General features: G+C 46.9%; 1 long non-coding RNA gene across 2 annotated transcripts; it reads left to right on the top strand.

Annotated features, from left to right (window-relative positions):
• The first annotated feature begins 510 nt into the window (after nt 1–510).
• LOC115089464 lies at nt 511–8926 on the top strand. Of its 2 annotated transcripts, none has more exons than XR_003856092.1 (3): nt 511–613; nt 7844–7912; nt 8726–8926. It is a non-coding gene; the product is annotated as an uncharacterized LOC115089464 (long non-coding RNA). The 2 variants fall into 2 exon arrangements; XR_003856091.1 differs by having other exon boundaries at nt 8756–8926.
• The last annotated feature ends 204 nt before the right edge of the window (nt 8927–9130 follow it).

Consider the following 9130-nt stretch of genomic DNA (forward strand, 5'->3'; position numbering starts at 1 on the left):
AGTAGGATATGCCACATCCTGTAGGATACCCACATGTGTTCTGTTTAAAGTAGCAGCTGCTGCACCATGCAGGTTATCCCCATGTGTTCTGTTAATGGTAGTAACTGCCGTGCCATGCATGTTACCCTCAGGCATTCTGTAAAGGGTAGTAGCTGCCGTTCTGTACAGGTTACTCCCATACAGAAATGTTATGCCTAAAGTTAACACAGGTTACCCCTTTTCTTCATTACCAACCTCAAACCTTTAAGGATCCACAATGAGAAGATAGAGAGAACAGTATAAAAGAGCTCATAAACAGACCTCTCTCTTACTTATTTGTGCATGCACATTCAGTATATTGGGCACATGATATCAGACACAAAAGGGATTGAATTAGCACAGATTTGAAACTTGTAGGCAGTAGCGGCAGGCTCTGTGACAATGTATGATTCCTGCTATATTTCATTTTAAAAATTAATTGAAACAAAATGGGAAATTTCATTAAAATGTCTAATTTCTTTTCAGATGAATGTACATCCCTATTGACCGCATGGTGTTTTAAAAACTAGTTGGAAAATCATGCCACACAGATCCTTCATCCCCTCCTTACCATCATCTTCCCTTCGTTTTAAGGGTAAGAGAGTTAATGATTTCTGCACAGCATGGCTTTCCAATTGTTTTTTAATGTACAACATTCTCAGGAACTGCTTCTCAGACAACAGACATTGGTAAATGAACAGGAAATCCCCTCACACCCCCAGCCAAAGCATTTACCTCCTTGGCATTATCGCCTTTTTCCTCCCCTACTCCCTGACAAAATCAACTTCCCTTGCTCTCCCATTGGCACAATCACTTTTCCTTCCCCACTTACCCCCCTGGCATAAACAACTTCCACTCCTCTACTCACCCCACTGGCATAATTATCTCTATTGCCCCCTCCACCATCACATGCATTCCCCTCCCTATCCCCTAAGGTTGCCAACTGCCTGGTTTTGGACCGGATAAGCCAGATGTTCAGATGTGCTGTACAGTGTCCGGTCAGAAGTACTGACCGGACACTGACCATCCGGTTTTGGAAGAGGCTCCTCTTTCCCACAGCTCCCTGGTCACAGGGAAGACAGAGCCGAGAGCTGTGCTGTGTCCCCTGCCCTTTTGCCTCCTTTTCTGTGTTGTGATTGGAGGGATGGGGAGAGGAGGTGGAGTACGGCACAGCCCTCAGTTCCCACTGCTTTTATGGGTAAACACCAAGGGCAGGGCGCCAAAGGCAACCCTGCTCTGGTCAGAAAAAGAAACCTACAAACCTTTGTTCCACCTCCTGTGGACACATGAAAAAAAACCACACTCAGCTTACCAATAAAACAAAATACCCAGAATATTCAAGACAAATTACCTTTCAAGGAATCGGGCCGATACAGTAAAGTCTGCGGGAGAGCGGGCGAACACCCGCTCTCCCGGCGCGTGCACCGACCACTCGCTGGTGTGCGCGATTCAGTATTTAAATTAGGTCTGGCAGTAGATCCGGGTAAAAGGAGGCGCTAGGGACACTATCGCGTCCCTAGCGCCTCCTTTTTGATAGGAGCGGCGGCTGTCAGTAGGTTTGACAGCCGACGCTCAATTTTGCCGGCGTCGGTTCTCGAGCCCGCTGACAGCCACAGGCTCGGAAACCGGACGCCGGCAAAATTGGGGGGAGAAGAGGGGGAGCTCTATCTCATCTCACACCTCAGGCAGCAGATTGCCTTGAGCTGCCTCTGTCCACATATAATGGGGTAAGGGATGGAGGTGGGCTGGGGTGGGAAGTTGGCTACAATGCCTAAGTATATTAACCTTGGGCCTGCCTAAAAATTCAATTCTGGCTATGCCCTTGGTGTGAGGCCCATAGTCATGTGAAACCTGCCGAGCCTACATTTTTCAACTTTACAGGGAAGCCAGCAGAAGTTAAAGCAGCAGCAGATAAGAAGCACTACTTGAACACTCCCCTGGCCAGCCAGAGGAGAGCACAGAGGTGGTAGGCCGAGGAGAGAAGCTGACTTTGCCAGGAGCCACTGTGGCTGTGGTCTGCCCTTCTCTTCTTTTGCTTTAGCAGCTCTGGGAAGCAGCCCCATGCCTACTTGGGGCATGATGAACCTGTTCAAGAGCGGAGCATGCTCAGGCTGCCATCAGCCTGCTCTTCTACCGTTCCTTCCCACGATAGTTTTTTGCCAGCCCTCTTTCCCACCCCCTCCCCAAATTTCACCACTTAGGCCAGCCTTGCTCCTCTCTTAAAAACGTCTGGATGAACAGGATAAGGCACCATGGACAAATAATGATTTCTTCCTGTAGATTCTGCTCTTTAGTTTCACTGGTAATTACACCTCTGGAGAAGCTCCTGCTGCTCAGTTTCCTTGCCAGTAGAGCTTCTACTGTTGCAGACATTCCGGAACCTGCTCTATTCTTTTTTTTTTTTTTTTTGTCTCTCCAAGTTTTCAAACCACACTGGTGAGGTTAAATCCTACTGGAGCAAGGAGTATGTAAAGTGCAGTTTCTGGAATCCAATGGATTGCAAGATCTGAGGCAGCATGGTTTAACCAGAGGTCAAATCTGATTAAGTTCTTTCATTGGGTGACCAGAGAGTTGTCTCAGGAAAGAGTGCTAGATGAGGCATATTTGGATCCAAGGAGGAAAGCCTTTTTCAATGGAAAGGAGGTACTAGAACGAGAGGTCTTGAGATGAGAATGAAAAGGGGTAGACTCAGGAGTAATCTTAGGAAATATTTCTGTAGGGAGACCCCCAAATATGGTGCATTCTTTTTGAGTTGGTAGATCCCCAAATATGGTGTATTCTTTTTGAGTTAGTAGACCCCCAAATATGGCGCATTCTTTTTAAGTTGGTAGACCCCTAAATATGGTGCATTCTTTTTGAGTTAGTAGACCCCCAGATATGGCGCATTCTTTTTGAGTTGGTAGACCCCCAAATATGGCACATTCGTTTTGAGTTGGTAGACCCCCAATTATGGCGCATTCATTTTGAGTTAGTAGACCCCCAAATATGGTGTATTCTTTTTGGGTTGGTAGACAAAGCTCTGAGTGGTTGCCCCCCCCCCCCTCCCTTATGCACATGTTAACCATGTTTGAAAAAATGCTTTCTAGATCTGTTGTGGTAGTAGTACAAAAAGACCACAGGATGGCATTTTATATAAGTAAGCATTGTCTTTAATGTGATGTTAGAGAAACAGTGTGTATGTTCCCTGAAAGATTTGGACTGTTATGATTGGGTGACCAAGGTAAGAGGAACTATAAAAGTGGGAACTTTTGGCATGGTTTGCCCCTTAATTCCTACCCTTTCCAGAATAGGGTGGGATATAGGGACTTCCAGAGATGTAACCATCTGAAGCGCAGCCTGCAGGCTGGTAGGTCCAGGTGCCCTCTCAGTAGGAGTAGGACCCTGTAGGGCAGTGGTTCTCAAGCTTTTTCCTATCGTGACACACCTGACAGACCACGCTCACATGTGTAACACACTGCTTATTATAATCCATGGCAAAAATAAATAAATAAATAAAGACCTAGTATTACTTTTATTGTTAAGAATGACACAAGGGAAAGACAAGTACTCTTTCTGAACAGAAATTACATAAATAACAAACCTCCCATAACAGAACAGCCCCAATCTCCAGCACTCAAACAGTAACCACCTTACCTAAGAAAAGGCAACACTGAAAATATTTCACCAGGCCTTAATATTCCAATACTCATCCTATTAGGAAAACAGAACAAGCCAGGCTGCTATAGAGCTACACAGAAACTACATGCCAGCAGAAAACCTCACCTAAATCACATGTGCTGACCCTCACCTAACAAAGAATAAAGAGACCAAAACACATAACTAGAAGCATGCAGAAAAAACTGAATTGGAAACGGCAACAAGCCAGAGACTCAGAGAAGGGTGACCAGAATGATAAAGGGGATGGAACAGCTCTCCTCTGAGGAAAGACTAAGAGGTTAGGACTTTTCAGCTTGGAGAAGAGAAGGCTGAAGAGGGATATGATAGAGGTGTTTAAAATCATTAGAGGTCTAGAATGGGTAAATGTGAATCTGTTATTTACTCTTTTGGATAATAGAAGGACTAGGGGGCACTCCATGAAGTGTATGTAGCACATTTAAAACTAATCGGAGAAAGTTCTTTTTCTCTCAAAACACAGTTAAATTCTGGAATTTGTGGCCAGGGGATGTGGTTAGGGCAGTTAGTGTAGCTGGGTTTAAAAAAGGATTGGATAAGTTCTTGGAGGAGAAGTCCATTACCTGCTATTAATTAAATTGACTTGGGAAATAGTCACTGCTATTACTAACAACAGTAACATGGGATAGACTTAGGGGTAGATTTTATAATTTTGTGCGAGCGCGTACTTTTGTTCACGCTGCCTGTTCCCTTCGAGGCCACTCCGATTTCGGAGAGGCCTCGGAGGGAACTTTCCTTTGCCCTCCCCTCACCTTCCCCTCCCTTCCCCTACCTAAACCCCCCCCCCCCCCCCCCCCGGCCCTATCTAAACCCCCCCCCTTACCTTTGTTGGCAGATTTATGCCTGCTGAAAGCAGACGTAAATCTGTGCGCGCCAGCGGGCTGCTGGCACGCCATCACCTGACCTGGGGGCTGGTCCGGAGGCCTCGACCACACCCCCGGGCCGGCGCCACGTCCTGGGCCCGCCCCCGAAACGCCACATCATGCCCCCGAAACGCCGCATCATTTACGCAACGCCCCCGATACGCCCCCGACATGCCCCTTTTACGAAGCCCCGGGACTTACGCACGTCCCGGTGCTCTGCACGCGCCGGCAGCCTGTGCAAAATAGGCACGCGAGGGCCCTGTGCGTGTAAATCCAGCCGGATTTACGCGCGCAGGGCATTTAAAATCCGGCCGTTAGTGTTTGGGTACTTCCCAGGTTCTTATGGCCTGGATTGGCCACTGTTGGAGACAGGATGCTGGGCTTGATGGACCCTTGGTCTGACCCAGTATGGCATGTTCTTATGTTCTTAACAAAGGAAAAACATAAACACCACCAGTCCTCAAACAAATCAAGAAATATAAAATCAATAGCAGTAAAATGATAATAATAAAAAGAACAGATTATTTCACAACAACTGATGAATGGAATATCCAATAATTAAAAACTTATTTTAAAAATTCCAGACCCCAATAAAATATTTCAAAACAGCAGACACAAAAACCCAAGGATATAAAAAATGCTCTGCTCTCCATACCTGGAAACATTCGATTTCCAAGTGCCCTGAAATTGTTGTGAATTGGAGTGGAGGGGGAGAAGGTTTGCTTGCAATTTTCTCCTCTCTCTCTCACACAGACTCTCAGTCACACACATATACACATGCTCTCTGTTGCGTCCGTCAGTCGCAGACAGCTGTGACCGCTCTGCCTTACCTCTTTTCTTCCCTTTTCCTCCTCTTTGGGCAAGATGGCTGCCTCCAATGCCGAGTGCCAAGGGCCTCGGCGTCTCCAGTCTAGCATGGGTGTTCCAGTCCGCCATGCTCACTCCCGTGGCCTCCAAGGGCGCACGCACCTCTCCTACGCTCAAATACACGTCATGGCGGGAACCTCGGGGGTGTCCCCATCGCATGACGTCAGTTCTTCCGGGTATTTCAAACCTCCGCTTCGCTACCACCATTGAGTTAGCAAGGACTTTGGTTTAAGCTACTCTGACCGCTCTAAGCTGCTCGCTTAGACGCCGCTCTACACTCCAAGGGCCACGCTCCTTCTGAAGCTCAAGACACCCGCTCCTCAGGGGTCTCTCGCTTCCATCTCCCTTCGGGGCCTTACTTATTGAGGGGTTTCTCTCTCTCTCTCTTATTCTACAGGACCTCTGGACTACCTGGTTCTCGCTCCTCGAGGGCCTACCATTCTAGTATCCTGTACCAGGGACCTTCGGTCCCACCATTCTCTACCAGGAAGACGCCTAATCTCCTGTGAGTACCTTTGCGATTCGGTGCTCCAACGCCACCCACCAGGCTCGGCGCTGCCCGCACCGCAGGTCCCCACCTCTCTGAAACATCTGGGTGAGAATCTACTTCTGAGACTGTTGAACGTATTGGCGCCTCGCAGACCTCAGTGCCTTATCTTCCTGCTTTATTCCATCTACCCACAGCAGTACAATAAAGCCTTCCATTCTATCTGTGTCTGCTATCTGAGTTTCGCCTATCGCTGTGTTCCCCACGGGGCTCCTCCCCATGGGCAGAGTCATCTTCACAGCGACCAAGGGTCCACAATGCCACAAACACAACCCTCTCTCTCTCACTTACGTAGGCTCTCAATCACACAATTACACACATGCTCACGCTCTTTCTCTTATACACACAGACTCTCAATCTTACATACACATGCTCTGTCTCTCACTTATACGTACAGGTTCTCAATCACTGGCTTACACACAAAGGATCTCAATCACACACAGGCTGTCAATCACACAAACTGGTTCTCAATCACCACACACACACACGGTCTCAGACACATATGCTCAATTGCTTACTCTCTCTCCCCCACTGAATAACAACAATTAGCGGCAGCAACAGCCTCCTCCTCTTCCAGCTCTCGCAGCCTTGAGAAAGGAGTCCCATCGGCCGCTGGAGCTGACTCCGGGCTTTGCTGCTCCTCTTTTTGCTCCGGGCTGATGCTGCACGCACTTACACCTAGCATGGTCTCTTCTTCCTGCGTGCGTGGCTGCTGCGCACCACTTCCTCTTCTGGGCTGCGGGGAGGGGGGGGGTGAGAAGCAGAGACCATGCTGCTAGTACCGCTGAGTGCTTTTTCCAGCTCTCCTGCAGCGTTCCACCCGGGGCTATCCACATTTTAAGCCCGGGTGGAGGAAGAGTTCGCAGCTCGCTGAGGAAAAGGGGAGAAGCTGGGCTAGGGGAGACCAGGAAGTGTGGCGACACACCCGCGTGTGAAAACCACTGCTTGAACAATTCTCTCCTCTCTCGTGTCCCTTATGGGCAGGCTCTGCAACAGTTTCCTTTAAGGGAGCACCAGTGAGGTGGTTCTTTTCCTTCTCTCTCATCCCAGTTATGGTAACAGCTGGGTATCCACTCCTCCTTCAATCAATTACCAGACTGGCAATGGAATCCCTCAGACTGAGGGGCACCCGGATGACTTAAAACAACCTAAGCTCTTCGGCTCTCTCCCAAGGGTAAGAAGAGTAAATAAAACTGCCTCCCCACAAAAATCACACAAGTAAACCACTCAAAAAGAAAAGAAAGATTTAATTATCAATCACTGCATGTGAATTGGAAACAAATCTCTTAACTGACTAAGACTCCTCAGGCAAGGCTTTGGGCCTGTACGCACTATGCAAACTTAAGGGACTTGAAAGGAAAAACTCCTACCCTCTCAACCCCAAACTAAAAATCTTCACCAACTCTAGGACTCATTTTCTAACATGAAAGATGGAATAAAATATTGCAGCAACCTCCAGTGGGGGTGCTGTGGCAAACATGATACATTCCTCTGCTCTATACTGCACCATTTACAGAAGAGAGGGTTTGGATGGAAGTAGAAAAACTGAAAGTAGACAATGCTGTGAGGCAGGATAGCACGCATTCAGGGAGGTCCTGTGGAACCACTCCTGTCTCTGGAGACAGGAGTGGTTCCACAGGACTGGTGATGGGAACATGTTGTTATTCTATATAAAGTGGTAATAGGGAGGAGGCTGGAAATTGCAGACCGATTACTTTGGTGGCTGAAAAAAATAATAGAGAATCTTCTGACGACAAGAAAAGCGAAGCATCTTGAAACTGGCAGGTCGCAGGGTACGAGTTAATAATGGTCTTTTACCAGAGGGAGATAGTGTCAGACGAATCTGATCAATTTGTTTGATTGGTTTATTTGACAGGCCACCACCGATGACCTGCTGCAATCCACTGCTCAATAGGCAGGAACAGCTAGTTCAAGCAACTTGCAGGTAAACCGCATCTTTAATCTGTTCCCAGGACTGTTACCTTCAGGGATCCACAAACGAAGGGATGTGAATGATCTTGCAGGGAGGGGCACATGAATTAGGATTCAGTTTAGCTGAGCCTCCATCTCCCCCCAACCCTGATCTCCGTCACAGGGGGGGGTTAAGTTATTTGCTTAATAACGTATCCCAAAATGCCTCCCACTCATTCTGATAAAATGTATCTGGTTAATGACTTATTTGGAAACAATGTACCCGGATAAGTGCCAGCGATATTCAAAACTCGGCATTTATCCAGAATCTCAAAAGTATCAGGGTAAATGCCTTTGAATATCGACCTTGCAGAATCTTGCAACCGAGTGTTAATTTAACATAAGGAGTGATTATTTGTATTCTCCTAATCTGACTAATAATCACCTGCCAGAAACATTTCTATGTCCTGATCTCAATTGACTTGAACTCCCAATTTCTTACAAATTATGAAAGGGGGAAAAAAAATCCAGCGTAAAACCTGTGCAGAAAGTGTTGTGGGACTTTTGCCCTTTCAGACAGAAACTCCCACTTCACCTTCTGCACAATTTTGTTTTACTTTACTTGTTGTGGAATTTGATTTCCCTTCCACAAGTTGCAGAACATTAAATCCTGGGGTACAAAAGACGCGCCATTTCAAACCTGTTTAATCCACCACGCTTGCAGGCTTTTTATACATGTTTTGCCATAAAACTTAGATCTGGCCCTCCATACTTTGCATTTTGCTTTTTTTTATGTTTTTTCTTTTCTTTACTGTATTCTTTTCTGTTTCTCCTTTTTATGTAATAGTTCTTCCACGACTCTGTTTTATTACCACAGCTGTGAAGGAGTTCCTGGAAACCCTGCGCAATTCTGCTGTGATAGGGGGTTTCTCCTGGCCTGCACAGCACTGCAAACTGGACACATTGGTCCCATGATAACAAAACTTTCTGACTGGCTGCAGGAGCAGACATTAATAGCCTGGAAATTAATCTGCAACAATAAACAATAGTGTCGTCAGCGCTATGCATTTATTTTCATTCACAGCAGGTATCACCCAGCTGTTGGGGGTGGAGTGAGTCCTTCAACCTTTCCCAGGTCACTGAGCGACCAGGAGATGCCTGCTCAGTTAGATAGTAATGTTTAGCTAAAAGCCACAGACACAGATATACATTATGAAATAATGCGTCACAGCACCAGAACGAACATGTTCCA

Source organism: Rhinatrema bivittatum, chromosome 4 (genome assembly GCF_901001135.1).
Source record: "Rhinatrema bivittatum chromosome 4, aRhiBiv1.1, whole genome shotgun sequence".
NCBI classification, from domain to species: Eukaryota; Metazoa; Chordata; class Amphibia; order Gymnophiona; family Rhinatrematidae; genus Rhinatrema; species Rhinatrema bivittatum.